This window comes from Cynocephalus volans, chromosome 1 (genome assembly GCF_027409185.1).
Source record: "Cynocephalus volans isolate mCynVol1 chromosome 1, mCynVol1.pri, whole genome shotgun sequence".
NCBI lineage: Eukaryota > Metazoa > Chordata > Mammalia > Dermoptera > Cynocephalidae > Cynocephalus > Cynocephalus volans.
In genome coordinates, this window is record NC_084460.1 from 64,559,608 (window position 1) to 64,580,850 (window position 21,243).

The window sequence follows — 21,243 nt, forward strand, 5'->3', positions numbered from 1 at the left end:
GTTGTAGTGGGGATTAAGTCTTAATAAGGTTTGGGGGGACATCCAGTCTATGGCAGTTATCATTTATCTTTTTGAAAATAGCCATTCTAAACACATGCCTTGCTAGCTTAGTTGGTGGAGCATGAGACTCTTAGAAATTTTGAAATATACATTAGTATTAACTCTAGTCATCATGTTGTGCAATAGACTATCAGAACTTGTTCCTCCTGAAACTTTGTACCCTTTGATCAACATCTCCCCTTCCCCCCGCTTTCCTTTTTAATTCCTTTTCTAAATATCCAAAGGAATCTCCCCTGTACCAGAGTGGAAATTATTGAAGACACAAAAAAGTGTACCAAGATTTATTCATTTGTGTCAGAATTTTGTGTAAGGGAATGAGCATTTGGAGACAAATTACATTTCTCTCCATGAGTTTGTATAGTGCTTTGTGATTTTTAAAGCATTTTGTAGCTTTGTTTCAGCCGAGGCATGAATATGTATAGGTAACCACTTTGTTCTTATTGTTAATGGTTTTTATTTACATAAGAATAAGTCATATATCTGTTAGTATTAATATCTAGTATTTCTTTGTATTAACACTTCATACTTATTTTTAATAAGTACTATATTGCTTGGTATAGTATACCTGATAGTGCCAAATTTATAAATACATTAAATTAATTAGATGCTAAAATTTTGTGTTCAGAATTTTTGCTAGTGTTTTCTCCATTGTTTAAATGCTGTTGACATTTTTACTTATTATTTCTTGAGTCTTGTTAAGAGTGAAGTTTAGTTCCTAATAATACTCATAGAAGGATAAAGAACATAAAAGAAAATAATTGATATTACTTCAGGGTTTTTTTTTTTTTGTATTTTAATTGCTTAAAAATGCAAACAATGAATGAGCATGTGAAAGCATTTTGAGACTCACTACAACTGTGATTAAGTGTTGTAATTAATTTTTTAATGTTCACAGCCCTTTTAAAAATGAAGAGCTGCCAGAGCACCACATTAAATCTACGAATGACTGAAGATTACAGCGGTAATGGAGAACTCTAACGCCATTAACATGAAAGGAAAAAGAAATTCATTGTGACGCAGTGTTTTGGTTCAACATTTAAATGACATGTTAAGGAATTAAGTTCCTTCTTAGAGCCATACAAAACATACATACAAAATTGGTTTAAAAGCCCATGTAATTGTTGCTATGGGAACTACAACCTCATCTTTTGACATAAGTTTGCTAGAATTTTCTGCGGCAACAATTATTTAACTCAGTGTTTGTGCTATAGGTTTTGTTTCCTTTGTTGAAAAAACAAAATTGAATACATTTAGGAGAGAGTACCACTATCATTTAAAAAATAGGGATATGTGCTGGTTCCTGCTAATTGGAACACCACAGTTAACTTCTTGTAACTCGTAGTATCTTGACAGAATTCTAGCTTGACGTTTTCTTTTATGTAAGACTTCAGACTGTTTCTGGAATTAATGATAACTTATATTAATAAATACTTTGTCTTACCAGGCTATCAATTGTTATGAATACCTAAATATTATAATATTAGGACAGTCTGTGTCATTTAATGAGAATCATTATTTTGAGGTTAACCATCCTCAATTATTTGTAATCTCTGTGCATAAATTAATTTTAATATTTGACAAAATAATTGTATTTTAGCTCTTGATAATAAGAATTGAGAAACAAATGTGGGGTAAGTTATTGTTATGGAAAATTCAAATGAACATATGTCAGAAGAATTAAAGGTGTAGTTTATATGTCGACATGATCGAGGCCTCCTGCAACTTCATCCCTGAGCACTAATTTTATCAACTATTTCTCTCAATTGATGACTGTTGCCCTCTTTTTGCTATTTGCGATGTGCTGATTCACAAGAATTTATTGTCTGCCAATCCCATTCCTGCCATAAAACATTTTAACATACAGAAATATTTCTTAGACCTACCTCCATCCAGGTCCTCTTCCAAACATCTCACATTTTAGGGGTCAGCACACACATTTTAGGAGTCAGGCACAGTGCGTGGCTACCCTGCCTGATCTAAGAAAAGAGAATGAAGCCCCCACAATGTCTGTAGCACTTGGCGAGATTAATCAGTTATTGCCTGGTTAAATCAAGCTGCATGGGATTCACTAAAATTACAAGAGTCTGTTTTTTCCAGGAAATCATGTTACAGAGAAGGAATAATTCGACTAATGTAGGTTTTAACTGTGGTTGGAAACCTCTCCCATAACTTCCTTACCTCATAAAATACCCCAAATATTAACAAATGTTTGTATTCCTCCGGGTTCGTCTATGTTGTCACAAATGACAGGATTTTACTTTTTTTTATGGCTGAATAGTATTCCATTGTGTGTGTGTGTATAATGTTTTCTTTTTTCCAATTTAATTGATTTATTTTTAATTAAAAAATTTCAGACTTTTAAAAAATTGACATATAATAATTGTACATGTTTATGGGGTACAATGAGGTTTTGATACCTGTATACAATGTGTAATGATCAAATCAGAGTAATTAGCATATATATCACCTCAAACATTTATCATTTCTTTGTGGTAGAAACCTTAAAAATCCTCTCTTGTAGCTATTTTGAAATATACAATACCTTATTGTGACTGTAGTCACTCCACTGTGCAATAGGGCACCAGGACTTACTCTTTCTTTCTAGTTGTAACTTTTTGCCTGTTGACTAACCTCTCTCCATCCCCGTTTGCCCCCTACGCTCTTCAGTCTCTGGTAACCACTGCTCTATTCTCTACTTCTGTGAGATAAACTCTTTTAGATTCTGCATATGAGTGAGAGCATGCAGTGTTTGTCTTTGTCTGTCTGGCTTATTACAGTTAACATAATATCCTCCAGGCTTATCCATGTTGTTGCAAAAGTCAGTATCTCCTTTTTTAAGGCTACATGGTATACCATTGTGTATATACACCACATTTTTTTTTTTCCTGACCGGTAAGGGGATTGCAACCCTTGGTACGGTGTGGTCTACACCACGCTCAACCAGTGAGCTCATTGGCCATCCCTATATAGGATCCGAGGCCACGGTGTCAGTGCTACCAGCACCACACTCTCCCAAGTGAGCCATGGGGCCAGCCCTACACCACATTTTTTAATCCATTCATTTGTTGTCAGACACTTGGATTGATTCCATCTCTTAACTATTGTGAATAATGCTGCAATGAACATGGGAGTGCAGGTGTCTCTTCAATATATTGATTTGGATATATACCCAGTAGTGGGATTGTTGGATCATATGATAGTTCTATTTTGAACTTTTTGAGGAACCTCCATACTGTTTTCCACAATGGCTGTACTAATGTACATTCCCAACAAGAGTGCATAAGAGTTCCCTTTTCTCCACATCCTGGCCAACACTTGTTGTCTTTTGTCTTTTTGATAATAGCCATCCTAACAGGTGTGAGGTGATATCTCATGGTGGATTTGATTTGCATTTCCCTGATTATCAGTGATGTTGAGCATTTTTTCACATACCTGTTGACCATTTGTATGTCGTTTTTTGAGAAACATGTATAAGGTCTTTTGACCATTCTTACATTGAATTATTTGTTCTTTTGCTATTATATTGTATGAGTTCCTTATATAAGGGTACTTCAAAACGTTCATAGAAAATAGAATTAATTGCATCCAGTCAAGATCGTGGAATAGACAGTTCCCAGTGTCACTCTTTCCCTCAAATCAACCAATTTACAACTATTAAAAAGTAATGATAGCCAAGCTGGGGCTGCTAGAGCTCAGGGGAAGAGGAGGAGAGAACTACGGAGTGCATGAAGGTGGGAGAAGCCATGATGAGAAAAAGAAAAAACTGTTCTGACCATTTCAAGCCCTGGCCACATCCAGGCTGGAGCTGCTGAGTGCATGGAGCTGGAGCTGGCAAAAACTGCAGCTGTGCCTTTCAGGTGGAGTTGCTTGAAAGCAGTAGGGGAGAAGAGGTGGCCCCCAGGCCAGCAAGACCACTAATAGGGTTCCCGTGGACCCACATAGGAGCAAGGAGCCATAGACAACTGAAAAAAAAGGAGCCACTCAGAGGCCATGCCCCCACCCCCCGACACTGGCAGCCAGCCCAGTGGCGACCACTGAGCAGCTGTAGTAATAGCCCCAGGTCTCCCAAGCTGGGGCAGTGGGGGGCCTTGGGCCTTGGCCACACCCTCCCAACACCTGTAGCCAGCCCAGCGGTGACCACTGAGCTGCCACAGGAAGCACCTGGACTCTCCCAAGCCAGGGTGGTGGGGGGCCTTGGGCCTCACCCATGTCCCCCTGACACCCACAGCCATGCCCCCCTGACACCCACAGCCAGCCCAGTGGTGACCACCAAGCCACCGCAGGAAGCACCCCAGGCTCAACTGACCTGGGGCAGGGAGGGGGCCTTGACCCCCCCATTGCAGCCAGTCTAGCGATGACCACCAAGCTACACCAAGAAGGGCCCCAGGTTCCTGAGCTGGGATGGTAGCAGGGCAAGGGCTTTTGTCACACTCCTTGACGTCTGCACCCAGCTCAGCAATGACCAAGCCACCACTGGAAACCCCCTGGTCTCCCCCGTGGGATTGAGGGGGTTGCCACTGGCCTCAGTCCTGTGCTTCCTCCTTCCTCCTCCTTCCATCCCATTTCCTTCCCCTTTCCCCCTCCCTCTCCCTCCCAACTGCTCCACAACAACATCCTAGAATGTAAAAAATAATATTAATAAAATTATATTTTCTTTAAAAAAAAGAATTAAAAGATAATATGAATCTTTCCATGAACTTTTTGAAGTAACCCCATATATTATGAATATTAATCCTTTGTCAGTTGTATAGTTTGCAAGTATCTTTTTCCATCCTGTAGGTTATCTCTTCACTTTGTTGATTGTTTCATTTGCTGTGCAGAAGCTTTTTAATTTGATGTAACCCCATTTATCTATTTTTGCTTTTTCTGCCTGTGCTTTTGAGATATTATCCAAAAAATCCTTGCCTAGTCCAATGTAATGAAACGTTTCCCCTATGTTTTTTTTTTAGTAATTTCACATTTAAGTCTTTCATCCATTTTGAATTGATTTTTGCATATGGTGAAAGATAGGGGTCTGATTTTATTCTACATTTGGATATCCAATTTTCCCAGCAGCATTTATTGAAGAAACTGTCCTTCCCCACTGTCTGTTCTTGATAACTTTGTTAAAAATCGGTTGGCTGTAGATGTGTGGATTTATTTCTGGGCTCTCTATTCTGTCCCATTGGTCTATGTGTTTGTTTTAATGCCAATACCATGTTTTTTTGGTTACTGTAGCTTTGGTAGTATATTTGAAGCCAGTTAGTGTGATTCTTTCAGCTTTTTTTTTTTTTTTTTTTGGCTCAAGATTGCTTTGGCTATTTGGGGTATTTTGTGGTTCCATATAAATTTTAGAATTTTTTTGGTGTGTGTGCTGCTAATGAGGAATGTTAAAATCAAACAAATGTTTAATTACCCCAAAATACTATAGAAGGTGGTTTGCCTGCACTCTGTTTCCTTGGAAACTTGTTTTAGAGAGAGAACGAGGTTAAGGGAATTTAGATGCGTGCTAGCACTTCTTTTATTTGTCTGATTTAGTCTTTTGTTTTCATATTTTTAAAGTAAACTTGTGATATTATGAACATCTGAAAATATTACTTATGACTGTTTTTTGAGTTTTAAACCTGGGTGCATAAGACAGAATTTTCTTGATGTTTTGAATATGAAGAGGACTTTGTTTTATTACTTTATCTTAATACAGCAGTCTTCACAGTAAGGTGCTTACACTTCTAATGGTATGTCAAGGTTTTTTATGAAGTCCATACCATAAGATAGTTTTAAGAAAGTCAATCTCTTGATCTTAAGTTTCATATGTGCTTTTCCCTAAAGTACATTAATCTGAGAAAGTGTTTGAGTTGTGCTTGAACATCTTTTCCTCCTCTGTTTTCAAACTCACCCTTCTCCAAACTCTTTATAAAGCAAGGTGTGCACCTCTTATCCCATGGTAAATCTTGTTGGGGCCTCAGGTATAAAAAGGGGGTCAAAGAAAGAGACAGTCTCTGAAGTATTGGTCTTGCTGTCGACAAAGGTAATGACTCCAACGAATAGGTAAAACTTATTTTTTGGTTTCTAATTTCTTGCTTTCAACATAATTGAAAGAGGATATTATAGAGATATCAGCTAATCATCAAAAATGTTTTTTGATGGTAGGTACTGAATGATTTCTGAAGAAATTCCAAGAATTAAGGGTCATTGCCATAACAAAATACTTACATTGCCATCGTGTATTCATGTAATCTGTTTTTCATATTACAGCGATTAAAAAAAAGCCATTGATGCTGAACTCAGTTTCCTTCCTCTAAAAAGTAATATTTACCCATGAATATATTAATGGAAAAAAATTTGGAAAAATATCTCTGCCCATCTCATTAAGAGATGTATTTCCAATTTGATTTTAATGGCTATATTTAAAGCTCATTCATCAAAATTTATAATATATTTAGATTTTAGGGTCACCTATAAGTAATAATTTAGCCAAGAAATTTTTTTTATCATCTTGAATCTTGTCACAGAAAACTAAAAAATATACTTTTGCTTTTATATACGTACATGTGTGCGTGTGCATATATACATAAGAAAAGAAAGAAAGAAGTCTTTTATGCCTAAATATACATTGCAGTATGATACAATTCTGAGGGGGAAGGTGGAATGAAAATAAAATTTAAAGACAAAAGTGAATAATTTAGTATTTTAGGCCTTTTGAGATGAAATTGTTCATATTAAATGGATGATGGTTGGTATCAAATTGATATGATATTGCAATTGATACAGTTAAATGGGTGATATAGCAGGTTTATTTTTAAAAAGTCAAATGTGCCTCATACAAGATTTTATGTCCTTTGAAACAATTAAACTCCTGTAGAAGATTTTTAGATGTCGACCTGAAAATGTACAAGGGGTATCATCATATAATAGTTTTCCCAAATCCTATTAAAAATACATGGATGAAAATCTTTGAAGACCAGTGCTATCTATATGCCTTTAAAAAAATAAAATAAACAAAACACTATAGTGTGATAATTAATGTGGAGAAGGAACAATAAACCCCACAGTATTATAGTGTGTTTTTTTTGTTTTTATTTTGGAAACTTGACATAACAAGGAGTCAGAAAGGAAGTTGAAGTGTGTTCTGGAAGACGTCTTAGCATTTTAAATGTAGGTCAGATCATGCCACGCTCACCCCAAAGCTCTGCGTGATTCTCAGACTAAAAGCCAAACCCTTCCTGGCAGGCCAGGCCCTCTGCGCCCTGACCTCCGCACACACGCCTCCGGGACCTTCTTTCTTCCTGGCTGCCTCCAGCCATGCCGGCTGTGCAGGCTTCCCTGCCAGGCCTCTCCCGGTTCACCAGGGACTGAATGAATCCAGGGATGAGTGAGCTGGAGGGTAGGCTACTCTTGGTGGCAGTGTGATGCTTCACTGTAGGCTGGGCTGTGACCCTTCTCTGTAGAGATTTTATCAGATATAGCGCCAGAACCAGAACTCACTTGCCTCCTTTCCCAGACTCGGGCCAAAGCCTGTTTGCCAGACAGGTCTGTATTTCAACCTCATGCAGCCAGGCAGGGGGTGGGGCGAGAAGAGCCCATCCTTCAGTCATTGGCGCTGTTCGTCTTTTAAATCTCTGCTTCCGGTTCCTTAGGGCTTCTGTGGTTGTTAATCAGCACCCAGTGTTGTGTTGGGGCGCCTCACTCCGCCTGTGGAGAGGTGATTTCCCATTGATACATGGAAATGGCAGGGAAGATCGTTGAGCCCCCAGAGATCAGCACAGGCCACAGTCAGGGCCCCACCCTTCCGCCTGGGGCTGAGGCTCCAGCCATCCCTGCCCACACCTGTGTTTTCCTGGGAAGAGCCACCATTTTCATTGATTCTTGATAGAATGCTCTGGAAGGAAGAGCTGGCATAAGATTTAGAAACTATAACATTTTCGAAATCTTTTTCTTTCCATCCCCACTTAAATTTAAACGGAGCGAAATAGCCTTGTATGAGGGGGTCTTCAAAAAGTTTATGTAAGTGTTCATATTATCTACTAATTATATTTTTCTACAGCCTTTTTGAAGGACCCTTGTATGGACATTCGTGCAATACCTCCTGTGCTCTTGGATGTTACTGCAAGACCTCAAAGTCTCAAAGAGGCGAGCATCTTGCCTCTTCCCCTACCGCATTAGTCATTTATTGAAGGATAGAGACACACAGAGAACATTCTTCAGAAATGCTGGTCATTATGTTTAACATGTGTGAAGAATACCCAGGAGGAGTCCTTGCTGCTGTGTGGGGAGGGGTTGGAGATGGTTGGAAAGGGTGGAGAGTTTCCTTGTTAGCAGTTTATTTCAAGTGGATAATTACACAATCTAAACTTTTACAATTTGTATGATTTTGAAAAATCCTAAACCTTGTCTTAATTTTTTTAATGGAATCTCAACAAGGCCTGTGAACAACGGCTTCTTGGAGAGATTACCAGGTGATTTGAAGGAGCCTGCGTGTAACTCTAAAATAAGATGCCTCATGTAGCTACACTGCTCTCCCCAAACTGGGCGAAGCAGGAAACATTTCTGTCCTTTGACCTTTTCTTAGGTGAGGGTAGAAGACAGGTTTTGGTCTCCCTTTGTCAGATTATAACCAGGAACAATAGCTTTCTCTTTAATTTTCTTTTTTCTTTCTTTCTCTTTTTGTTTTTTGTTAAAGTAGCCACAGAACTTGAATATTATTTTAGGTAAAATGACAGATCCTTTGTTCTTACAGGCTCACAATTTTCCTTCACATAGCAAATCTCCCTGCTTGCTATTTATTTATCTCCATCTGATAATTTTTTACCCAATCTCTGTTGATTCTTTGAAATATCTCTTTTGCCTCTCCTTTCTAAATCGCTGGTGTTCAGGCCATTATTGCTGTAGATATCAGTAACCACGGCAGTTTGTGGCTAGTCTCCTGCTTTCCGTATTTTCATCCGTCCATTGTGTTTTCTGTTTCATTGCAGTGTAAACATACTGAAATGCTGAGGAACCTATTTCTTACATAGTAATCATAAACCATTGATATGCCATACTCATTTCAAGCTGGGGAAGAGTGGCTTAAAAATATTTTCTAACTCTTTTCTCTCCCCTCCTCCAAAGAAAACACTGTTTTTCATACCTATTATTATTTGGAAGGAGGAGCCACTGTGGTGGCAGGAGACATCCTGCTAGGTGTTCATCGAGCTGGAACCAACTCCCAGTACCCAGAGGAGGACTCAGTCCCTCACGCTGCTTTGTCTTGCCTTAATCCTCTTGTTTGAGTGAAGTCTGAGCCCCAGTGTGGGGGTCCCCTCAGCCTATGTCTGTCTGTTCTGCCCCATCCTTCTTCTCCTGGCTCGGGGCCCCCTTCCCAGGTGGATTTCTTAATTTTACAGATTATTTTATCTGAGGACTGTCTCAGCCTACATTAGAATCATCATGTACAAAAATTTATTTTCATAAAACGTATTGATACAGTACGCCATACGGAGGTAGAGTGAGGGCTTACTTAGTGCCCACTTCTGGGTTCGCTTAGCCCCTGTGGCTGCCATGAAGTGAGAGGTGGGTGGGACATGATGGGATGAGGCTGGGGGGCTCTGTCTGTTTTTAGCCTTATTAATCAAAATCAGCCTTAATCACATAGCTCTGGTAACCCTGTCTGCCCCTAAACCAGGAATCATGGTGGCTCAGAATTTTGGATAGTGAAAAAGGAGTAAAATGTTCATTTGGGGGATGACTCTAGGATCCTCCTGCCCCTCTCTATAGAGTGATTATATCAAATCTCACCCACATACCTCTAAATAAATCCTTCTCTTCTTTATCAATGAGATAATTCCTTATTAGAAGTATGCTTTTTGATGATAAAAGGAAATAATAATACATGGGTGAATTATGATGCTGGAAATCCCCCCGACCCCCTACAATCTTGAATCCAATCCTGTATTTTTCCACAACAGCTTCGGTTGTAGTTCTGTAGCCAAATAGTTATTTCTGAGGCATTCACATTTAGTGTTCACACAGTCTGGTCTGTAGTAGTGTTGGCCTTCAGGACTTCCCTTGGTAGTTTTACACTGTTCCAGATGGTGTCAGGAGGGAGCTTATAGTTACATTTTAATCTTCTATAAGAGTTTTTACAAATAACCTACACCTTTGATAAAATAAACATACTTTATGTTGGGCTGCAACTGCTCCACTTGCTATAGCAATTGCTGGGGTGAAAGGAGGCCACACCAAATGGTGGCTGTTTAAGTTCCCCACCTGCATGGTCCACACAAGATGGCACCTAGAGAAAGCAAAGGGGGGGTGTCACTTTTAGTTCTGCAAAAATTTTTATTGGTAGTTGTGCTTTTCCATGCTCGTGATCAGTGCATGATCAGTAGGCTAAGCATAGGAAAGTAAGGCGCATGCACATGTGACCTTTCCAGTGATTGGCTCTCAGTGTGGAAATCCCCGCTTGCTTAGATATAAATACAAGTGCTTAAAAGACAATAAACGGAACTGCTTGACGGTACTCCCGCTGCGTCTGAGTGTTCCTTTGCAGGCTGAATAGGCGGGCGGTGCACTCACCCACCTTCGGGGATCCTTCTTCGGGTTACACCGCAGAGGGCAACTTATCTGATCCTGCCTGGCAGGGATAGGGAGTCTGCCGGGGATCACTCGGTGGCCACGGCCAGGGAAATCCGGAGCCCGGGCCTGGTTGACCAAGAGAGCACCCGGACACCTTTCTTAAGGTGAAATATCTCAACCTGAAATATTGAACCATCCTATCATTTTGTAGTTATGATGTATTTTAATACACTGTTGGATTCTGCTTGTTAATATTTACTTGAAAATTTTTGCATTTTTGTGGATTGGGCAGAGTATGTTTTTACGTTCAGCATGTTTTGATTTATGTTTTTCTATCAGTATCCCACCTTAACAGCAAGGACTTCATCATGTTGTCACTTCTCACCACCTCCCACTTTGAGATATGAGCTTTAGTTCCAGATTATTATTAGTTAACTTTATGTATCAACAGTGATTTTGACTTAGCTGTATTTTACTACCTCCCTCCTCCTCCAGCTTTTATTGCTACTGGCTCTTCTCCTGTGTCTTTCTTGTTAATTTTTATTTGCTTTTCATTTTGCTGAGAGTCTTTTTGTTAACATCTGTGTGGAGAAAAGCTTTTACAATTCTCAGATGTCTAAAAATATGTTTATTCCTACATCAAATCTAATTTTACCGAGCATTGGAGTTGCAGTTCAAAACCATTTTCCTTCAATATCGCTGCCATCTACCTGTCAGTGTAGTTAATGGAGAGTTGAATTCTAATCGGTCTCTTTGTAAGTGGTCTGTTCCCCGAAGCCAATTTTATCCATGTTGCTTTGATATTTCACGAAGATATGCCTTGGCATGAAGTTTTTATTCTTGTGTCTGATTTATTGATTTTTTTCTCATTTATGCTGCTTGGTCCTCACTGGGCTCTTTTAAGCTCAAGCTGCTTCTCTTTCTTCAATTTTGGGAATTTTTCTTCTAGTACTTCTTTCTTTTTTCTCCCCTCTATTCTCTCTGCTTTTCCTTCTGAAACTCCTATTGCATGGACCTTGGAATTTCCTGGATTTATTCTTCATGTCTCTTGACTTGTGCATTTTTCAAACCTTTAGATTTTGTTCAATTTACTAGTAGACTCTCTTGGCAAAGTCTTGCAGCTCATTAATTCACCTTTCAGTGTTCTCATGTGCACTCAACCTGTCCTCCTATTTTTTGTAACAGATGTATTTTTAATTTCTAGCACCTCTATGTAGTCCTTTTCATAGAATTACGACAGCATTTTCAAGGCACTTCTTGTAATCACTTTGGCCTGTGATCTGTTTATCTGTTACTTCTGTTGGTTGAGTTTGGTGCCTGTTTTTCATAGTTGATTTTTCACAAGTGCTGAATGATTCATGGTTGTCTGCCCATCTTTGTTTCTGACATCCTATTGGCTGATGGTGGATATTGTTTCTAACCACAAGAATTAATCCCTAGTTATTTAATTGAGGTTCACCACTAACTGTTCCGTTTAGTGTGCCAGTGACCTATTTTATGAGTATGGCTTTCTCTACCCTGCAAGGTGACATTAGCTGAGGAGGCCACTCTGTGGCTTCCCCATCTTGAGGTCCTCTGTGTCATTTAGGATAGAAAACTAATATTTCCCTTAACTTAGCACATGTGCCACAGAGAAGGAAAGGGCCAACTCAGACATCCAAGTGCATTTTTTCATTTAACCATCTGACTATAGTCAGTTTTCATTATTTGCATTAGTTATGTTCTATAAAGTCACTATGAACACTGAATTAGCAAATACTGAATCATTGCTCCTAGGGCAAATGCAAAGTTTGGTTTCTGTGAGCCTCTGGTCACAGTGTTGTCATTAATGAGTCAATACATAACATTGTGTTTTGTGTGTTTCTGTTTAAACATACCTTATTTAATATCTATGGCCAATTCATTATCACTGAACTCATGGCCAGCAGCATTATAACTCCTGTCTGGAAGATGCTTATCTAATTCATATTTTTTTTGTAAGGCACATCACAGCCTCTTGCATTTTGGAACACTAGATAGCACCTCAGCAGTATGTTTGGGGGCCATTCTAAACAGCAAAATCACCAACAAAAAGCACAAAAATGCAAAAAATGTGGCACTGAGTATGAAAAGGACACCTATTTACGGTATGAGCACTAAGATAAGGCAGGGCGTTGCGTCGTTCAGCCTTGGCAGGGAATGTACTCGCTGGGCAGCTTGAATTTTTAGTCACTCTATGCAAGTATGTCTACTGTGAGTATTGGTTTTGGAGTTACAAATAATTTGCAAGTAAGTGAATTCACAAACATGGAGTCCGCCAGTTGTGAGGATGGGCTGTCCTTTGCCATGATCCTCTCTTGGACGTTGTATTTGCTGTTCTGAACTCGTATTCCTTGCTGCCTTGTCGACCCACTTCTAGGAGAGTTTTCATCATATTCCTTCCATTTGTCCTAATTGATTTCTGCTTTTCAGGAAATCCTCAAGATTTCTATACAAGTGATTGGTTTCTTTCTTGATTTTCAGTGCTGTTCTTAAAAAAAAAAACAAAAACAACAACAACAGAAAAAACTTTTATTTAATATCTAGAGATTTGGGGAGGGAGAAGAGGTAGAAACCATCTCCTGTGTCACACTTCTTTAGCTCCACAGCCGCTAACTTGTTCAGACACTCACCATCTTTCTCTTATTATTGTGTCAGTCTGAGTGGATTCCTCTGCTGCAGTCTAAGAGCCCTCCAGAGTATTCTTTACGTTACTGCTGGAATGCTCTTTCAAAAATACAGACCTGATAGTGTTGTTCCCTTATTTAAAATTTTCTACCAGCTCCCAGTCCCCAGTAGAGAGTTTCAACTCTTGGCTGGACATATAGGGCTATCTATGGTCTGACCTCTGCCTGGTTCTGCAATTGTGTCTCTCTGATGCCCACCTATCCCTCCCACCCACCCCCATCACCTGTTCCATGACAGACGGGCTCTTCTGTGTCCCAGCCTCTGGGACCACCTTTCTATTTCTAAGAGCTTCATGGTAGTAAATGCTGCCCCCTTAACTGTACTGTTTTTTGCTTGGCAAACACCTACTTATCTTTCAAAACCAAGGTCACGGATCACTTTGGCTATGAAGCCTTTCCTAACTCCTAAGCTTTATCTGCAGATACTATCTGGTGTTTAAAATTTCTTCCATTGGAACACCCAATATTAATTTCTTCTTTTATAAATTTTTATTGAGGAATGATGTTTGTACAATAAAATGAACAGATATTAAATCTTCAGTTCAATGAATTTTGGCAATTGTATATAACCATGTAATCACCACCCAAAGCATGATGGAGAATATTTCATCACCTAAGAAAATTCCTTTGTATCTGTTCGTAGTAAATCCCCCATCTTGCAGTCCCCCGAGGCCATTAATTTTTGACTTCTATCACCATACAATAGTTTTGCCTATTCCTGGGAAATAAAGAAAAAAAAAAGGATTCGTACAGTATGTATTTTTTTCTTTCACTCAATATAATGTGTTTGAGATTTATTCATCTGGTTGCATGTATCAGTAGTTCATTTCCTTGTATTGCTGATTAGTATTCCAGTTAATGAATTTGAATATGCCACAGTTTGTTCATTTTCTAGTTTATGGACTCCTGGTTGTTACAAATTGTGGCTATTGTGAATAGCGCTACGATGAATATTCTTGTGCAAGTCTCTCTGCAGATGCATGAGGACACTTCAAAAAAGTATGTAGAAAAATTGAATTAAAGGATAATACAAATTCTTCCATGAACCTTTTAAAGACCCCTTCGTATGTTTTTATTTCTCTTGGGTAAATACTTAGAGGTAGAATTGCTGGACTACAGTGTAGATGTGAAAAAGTTGTAACTTTTGAAGAGATTGACAAATAGTCTTCCATAGTGGTTGCACTGTTTTACATTTCCACCAGCAATGTGTGAGAGTTCCAGGTGCTCTGAATCCTCACCAACATTTGGTGGTGGTGTCTTTTTTTTTTTTTTTTAACCAGTCACGTTTTCGTGAGGTTGTTTATATGTCAGTCTCCTATCTGTTCGCTCTAAGAACTCCCAACAGGAATGGGGTCCTCTGACCCCAGTTCCCACATTGTGCTCAGGACCTGGCAGGAGTATGTACCTGATGCTGAGCTAAGGATAGGTATTTGTTCCTGTTGGCACTGAAAGTAAATGTATATTGATAGGGTTCCCACTTGATATTTTCCTTAGAATCTTGGAGGGTTTTTTTGAGTCTTGACCTTGGATTTCAAGTAACTGGGAGCAGATTAATATGTATTGGGATTAAGAGATTCCTGGAGGTCCCCTGTGTCATCACTCACTGCATCTCACTTCTGTATGTGCTAACATGAAGTAAAGCCTACTTTTGCGTTGGCTGGTTTCCTCCCTAAAAATTCAAGTGTACCTTAGGGAGCTGACACTCTGAAGCGTTCTCTTAGCATTTCAGCTTCAGCCTGGACTCATTTCTCAGGCCCGTTCCCCTAATAAGCATGATTATTGCTTTAGTGAGTGCTTGTGCATTAGGCACTGGTGGTTTAAAGGAGCAAAAGCTTAGCTCACATGTGTATGCTTGGCTGTGGGGGCAAAGGAGGAGGAGAGAAGGATTCTTGCAAAGGGAGGGTTTTGAATAGTTAGTGGGCACCAACAAGATACTGGGCATTTGGCATTAGAGGTGGCAGTTGACAACAATTAGGTATATGTGACATTGGCCGAGCTGGGAGTTGGAAAATAGGACGGAAATGGGCAAATTTCCACATTTTGTTTGAAATGTGCTAACTCCACTTTTTGTTTTGGGCTGGCTTTGTACACCTAACAAAGTCCACACAATGACAAAGCATATTCTGCAAAAATACATTTTGCCAATGATGCATATCAAATAGTCTCTATTAAATGTGAGCTCACTTTGGATTATTAAAAGGGCTTAAATATTGTGAATTAATGTCATAATTACAGTAATTGGATAAGCATTTCTACTTGCCTTAATTAAAGCTGCTGTGATGTTTAGACAGGAGAAACACACTTAGAAAATCACATTTTAGGATTAATTTTTTTAAACTTTAAAATAGGTCCACTTTTTAAAGAAAACCACCTTATACTATCTTGCTCTAATCTAATATGTACAACGTGCCAAACTAATCTTCTGAAGATTTAATTATGTTACTCTCAGGCTAGAGACTCTACAAAAGCTCCAAAACCTGTGTGAAGATTTTTGTGTTGCAGTATTTTAAAAAGTTCCTTTTGTTCGAGTATGTTTTAAAGATGTTCAGAGATAGTGTTTTCTTTAAAGACAGGAAGGCAGCATGTTGGAGAGGCTTAGTAAAGAAATTCTGTACTGATTGTTGTTGCCTACAAAGGGGATCACCTGGGCTGTGTTTGGAAAGTGAGCTCAGATAGTTGTATGAAACCATGTAAACACCACCCAGGGACCCAGACACCAGCTCTCATAGTGGGATGCCTCTGTCTCCAAGGATGGAGACCCTAACCCCTAGCTGGGAGGGGCCCATCATCCTGCTGCCTCAGCAATTGAGACTGACATGACAAGATGCCTAGTTTGATGTCCACAGTAGAGGACCTTGTGTGTGTGTGTGTGTGTGTGTGTGTGTGTGTGTCTGTGTGTCTGTGTGTGCATGTGTGCATTTGCATGTGTGTCTGTGAGTCCTTGTATGTGTACATGTGTGTGTTTGCACGTGTGCCTGCATGTCTTAGTCTATGTGTGTGCATGTGTGTGTTTGTGTGTGTGTGCGTGTGTGTTTCCTAAGAGTGTGGTTGTGCAGATGGGATTGGAGACATTTGTTGAAAAGAGACTGAAATCAATGGCCCCACCTCTCCCAACTGATGTTCTTTGTTTTTCCTTCTGGCGTAGGCTGTGTCCTCGCCTTTCACCCCATTTGCTGCCTTCTCTCCTCTGCTTGCTTGGTCTGTGCCCCATGCTCTTTCTGGGTGGCTCTGCTGTCTGCTTGCCACTAGTCTGGAGCCTAATATCCTTTCAAAGGCTAGATCAAGATTTATGGCTTTCATGGGTCCTTTTGATATTGACCCTTCTCCAAACAGTCCTTGAGGAGGTTAGCTCTCTCTCTGCTACCACCATCTTACAATGTGAGACCCCTGGGTCACCGTTGCCACCACTTGATGGACTTTGGACTTCCTAGCCTCAGAAAGTGTAAGCAATAATTTTTTTTTTCCTTTATAAATCACCCAGTTCCATATATTTTGGTATAAGCAACAGAAATGGACTAATACAGAAAATTGGTACCAGAGAAGTGGGGTGTTGCTTACAACAGATACTTGAAAATGGGGAAGCGACTTTGGAACTGGGTGTTGAGGAGAGGCTGGAGGAGTTTGGAGGACTCAGAACAAGGCAAAGAGATGAGGGAAAGTTTGAAATGTCTTAGAGACTGGTTACGTGGTGGTGAGCAGAATGCTGATAGAAATATGGACAGTAAAGGACATTCTGAGAAGATGTAAATGAGAAGATCTCAGATGTAAGTGAGAAGGGACTTATTGGAATCTGGGGCAAAGCTCGCCCTTGCTGTGAACTGACAAGGAGCATGGCTGCATTGTGTCCATGCCCTAGGACTTTGTGGAAGTTGGAACTAAAGAGTTGTGAATCAGAGTATTTGGCGGAAGAAATTTCTAAGCAGCAAAGCATTAAGGAAGTTGCATGGCTACTTGCAACAGTCTATGCTGAGTTATGGTGGCAAAGGCATGACATAAAGCCAGAATTTAAAAGGGAAGCAGAGTGTAAAAATTTAGAAAATTTGCAGCCTGGTCATATGGTAAAGAAGCAGAGCATGCCATGGTGTAGCCCAGCGATGCTTAGCTAAAATTAGTACAAAAGAAAGAGATTATCAAGAGAAGGGGAAAAAGGCCAAAAGACCCTGAAGGCATTGCAGAAGCCTCTGAAGCCAACCCTTCCATTTCAGGCCCAAAGACCTAGGGAGAAAAAATGGTCTCAGGGAATAGCCCTCCAAGGGCTCAATGCCCAGGGCCACCTTGGGATGCTGCTCCCCACACCAGCACCCCACACCAGCACCCCAGCTGCTTTGGCTGTCCCAATTAGCCAATTTAGCTGCTGTGGCTAAATTGGTCCCAGGTATGGCTGGACCCACCACAACTTTGCACAATACAAGCTGGAAGCCTTAGTGGTGCCCACATGGTGTTAGGTCTGCAGGCTCACAGAATGACAGAGCTGGGAAATCTTGAGAGCCTCCACCCCAATTTCAAAGGATATATGGAAACGTCTGAGGGCACAAGAAGAGATCTATCACAGGGGTGGAGTCATCTCAGGCAGCCTTTGCTAGAGCAATACCAATCAGAAATGTGGGGTTGGAGTTGCAGCAGAGAAACCCCATCAGCGCCATGTCTACTGGAGCCATGAGAGCAGGACTGCCATGGAGACCCCAGACCTGTGGAGCTACCAGAGTAGAACACCAGCCTGGGAGAGCTGAAGTGTGGCCTGTGACCAGGAAACCCATAGGAGACCCAACCCCCACACCAGTGTGCAGAGGAGGTGAACATGGAGTCAAGATATCTGATTCGCCAGCTTTAAGATTTAATGCCTGCCCTGCTGGGTTTCGGACTTGTCTGGGACCTGTTACACCTTTCTTTTGACCTATTTCTCCCTTTTGGAATGGGAATATGTACCCTATGCTTGTCCCACCATTGTATCTTGGAAGTAGATAACTTGTTTTGAATTTCACAGGTGGGATTTGAACTTTGAACTTCTGAGTGGAAACAAGTTAAGACTTTGGGGATGAAATGAATGTATTTGTATGTGAAAAGGACATGAGTTTTAGAGGGTGGCAGGGGGGAATGTAGTGGATTCATGTCCCCCCAAAACTCCCTGAAGCTTGAATTGTATCCCTCAAGTTTTATGTATTAGAAACGTGGCCCCCACTGTGACTGTTAAGAGGGTGGGAAATCCTATTATGGTTATTGAAAGGTGGGGCCTTGAAGAGGTGATTAGATTGTAGGACTGTGCAGTAGCGAATGGATTAAAAATGGTGGTCAGGGGCATGGTACTGAGGGGTTTAAAAGGAGAGTATGTGAGGAGGTTAGCTCTCTCTCTTGCTCTCTCTGCTTCCACCATCTTGCAATGTGAGACCCCTGGGTCACTGTCACCACCAGCAGATAGACTTTGGACTTCCCAGCCTCAGAAACTGTAAGCAGTAAATTTTGTTTTCTTTATAAATTACCCAGTTCCATAGAGTTTGTTATTAGCAACGGAAATGGACTAGTACAGTCCTACTTTCCTGCCTGTCTGTGTATCACACCACCCAAATAAGTTGTGACTGCGTGACATTGTGCAGCATCTCTTCTGAATCTTCTTCTCATATCACAGAATTCTAGGCACCTGCTTGGTTCTTAATGTGCATAGTTTGGCCCATAGTAAGCAGCCACAAAGCAGACATTGTTAGTATAATTTTATTGAATTAATCAGGTTAAGAAAATAAGGGCATCTCCATGAGGAAATGAAGAATATAGCAATTGAGTTTATAATCTTGATTTCTACATATACATATACATATGATCTCCTTTGTAAAGAGAAACTGAGGCAGATCAGGTTTTAATAAGACCCAGTGGGCTCTAGTCTTATGCAGACATCTGCAGGCTGCAACTCTTGCCTCCATTAGAATGGAATACTTTTAGAGATAATGCACATTAAATTAGGGAAAGCAAGTGGTAACAATTACAAAATGCTGAGAGGATGTGCTGCCTTGAATTTCACCTTGGCATTTGATCTTTACATAGGAGCTGTGTGACTGGCGTGGCTTGCTGAGTGGTGGTGGTGTTTGAATGGGCTTAGGAAACATCTGCTTCTATTGTGAAACAGGCTTCTCTTGGTGGACAGTCATTGTTAGCCCCTTGCACCTTCCCACTCTAACAAGGTGACTCATCTTAGTCAACTCCTTTTTATTAAAAATAATGTTTGTAATAGCTGTTTTTTTCTTCTGGGAGTTCAAACATGCATAATCCTTCCTTTGAGACATGAGTTACCTTAGCATGCTGCTGAGATTGGTGTGCTATTTGGGAGCGCTTTTAGTATTCTGGGCTGCTTCCACTGAAAAGCTGTCTGGGACCTGTGTTTCCTTGGCTCAGGCTTATGTCACATAGTGTGGATGAGCTGTGCTGTAGTCACTCCTTGAGCATTTGGGGACTGTCCTCAGAGCCTGGGAAGTATGGTCTGCACTCCTTCCAGTGTCCTCCCATCTGCAGGCCACATCTTCCTTGGGCCTACCCAGCCTTTCTGGGGTGAAATCAGAGATCTGATCCCCACAGGAGCAGTGTCTTCACTCTGGGATTGCACTGGCAGGCACCTCCTGGGACTGCGTTGTTCTTGCTACCCCTTCCTGCTTGGTTGTGGGATGGTGGCTCCTGTACCAGAGTTGACCCACCTGTGCGTTCTTTTCTGCCCTGATCATGCGTCCAGCTCTGTGCTGACCAAGCTGGGGCTACTTGGAGGGATGCAATACAGCCACTGTCAGAGCTGACAGCTTATGAAAGGCCGTTTCTCAGCCCTTTTTTATTAACACCCCTCTAAGGACCCTTCTTAGGCATTTTCCCCCTAATTGCCACTCACTGCATGAAATTTTAATGCCAGAGATATACTGCATCTGTTTATGCACTGGGGCCCTTTGGCTGATACAGACCCTTCGAGACAGTGAACGGGGAGCTAACGTGTATGTGAAATAAGCGAGTGCTAAGAAAAGGTGCCGCTTTCAGATGGTGTTACAATTTTATATACACACAGTTAAAAAAAAAAAAGGAGAAATGTATGAGGTTGAAAGAGGTTACAGAGTGACAGTAGAAAAGGTAGGGATTTGTTGGGGCTTTACATACTTTGTAGGATTTGAGTAAGGTGAGAAGAGGCGACAGGGAGACCAGAGAAAAAGTGGAAATTAGAACAGCTCATGTGAAGAGTCTTTGGAAGATGACACAATTAGAATAAATTGTGGTGGATTATGTGGTCTGTGGGTATTCTTGTAGTTACTGGCTTTCTGGTTTCCAGGCTCTTGGTTGCCTTCCACTTATAAGCCCCCAGCTTATGTGACTGGGGGCTGCATTCATGCCCCTGGATTTTGGAATAGTGCCAGAGGGTGTGGGCCCTGAGCAGTGTGACCATGGGCTGGGGGTAGGGGGCATGGGTGGCCTGCCCCGCCTGTGACTGTGAGCTTGTTTGAGTGTGTGGGCTGCCTGGGACCCCCAGCCAACAGTCTTGACCCCCACAAAGGAAAGGGGTAAGGGCTGGAATTTTATCTTCATAATGCTGCACCTTCCCCTTTAGCCAGCCACGTTGTTTGGTGTTTTCCCTCTTGCCTCCTAAATCCACTTTAGGCTTCACCCTCAACCCACCCCCACCCTCTCTGAAATCAGCCCCCTCCTCCTCTTTTTGCCCATTTGCCCTGGGTCAGGCTTTTATTTGCTGTTTTTCTGTAGACCATCCCTATTCCGTCGTGTGTGGGGACCTCAGATAACTTCTCAGAGCACAGCTCTGACCTGGCCTTTCACTGTTTAGAAAATCCTCTGTGGTTCCCCACCGCCTTGTAAACGAAGTCCAGGTTTCTGAGCCTGCACTTCTGGCATCTTCATGGTCATGGGCCTGATCTAGCCTCTTTTCTTAATTTTGTTATGTTCGCTTTCATGCACCATGTGCTATAACCAA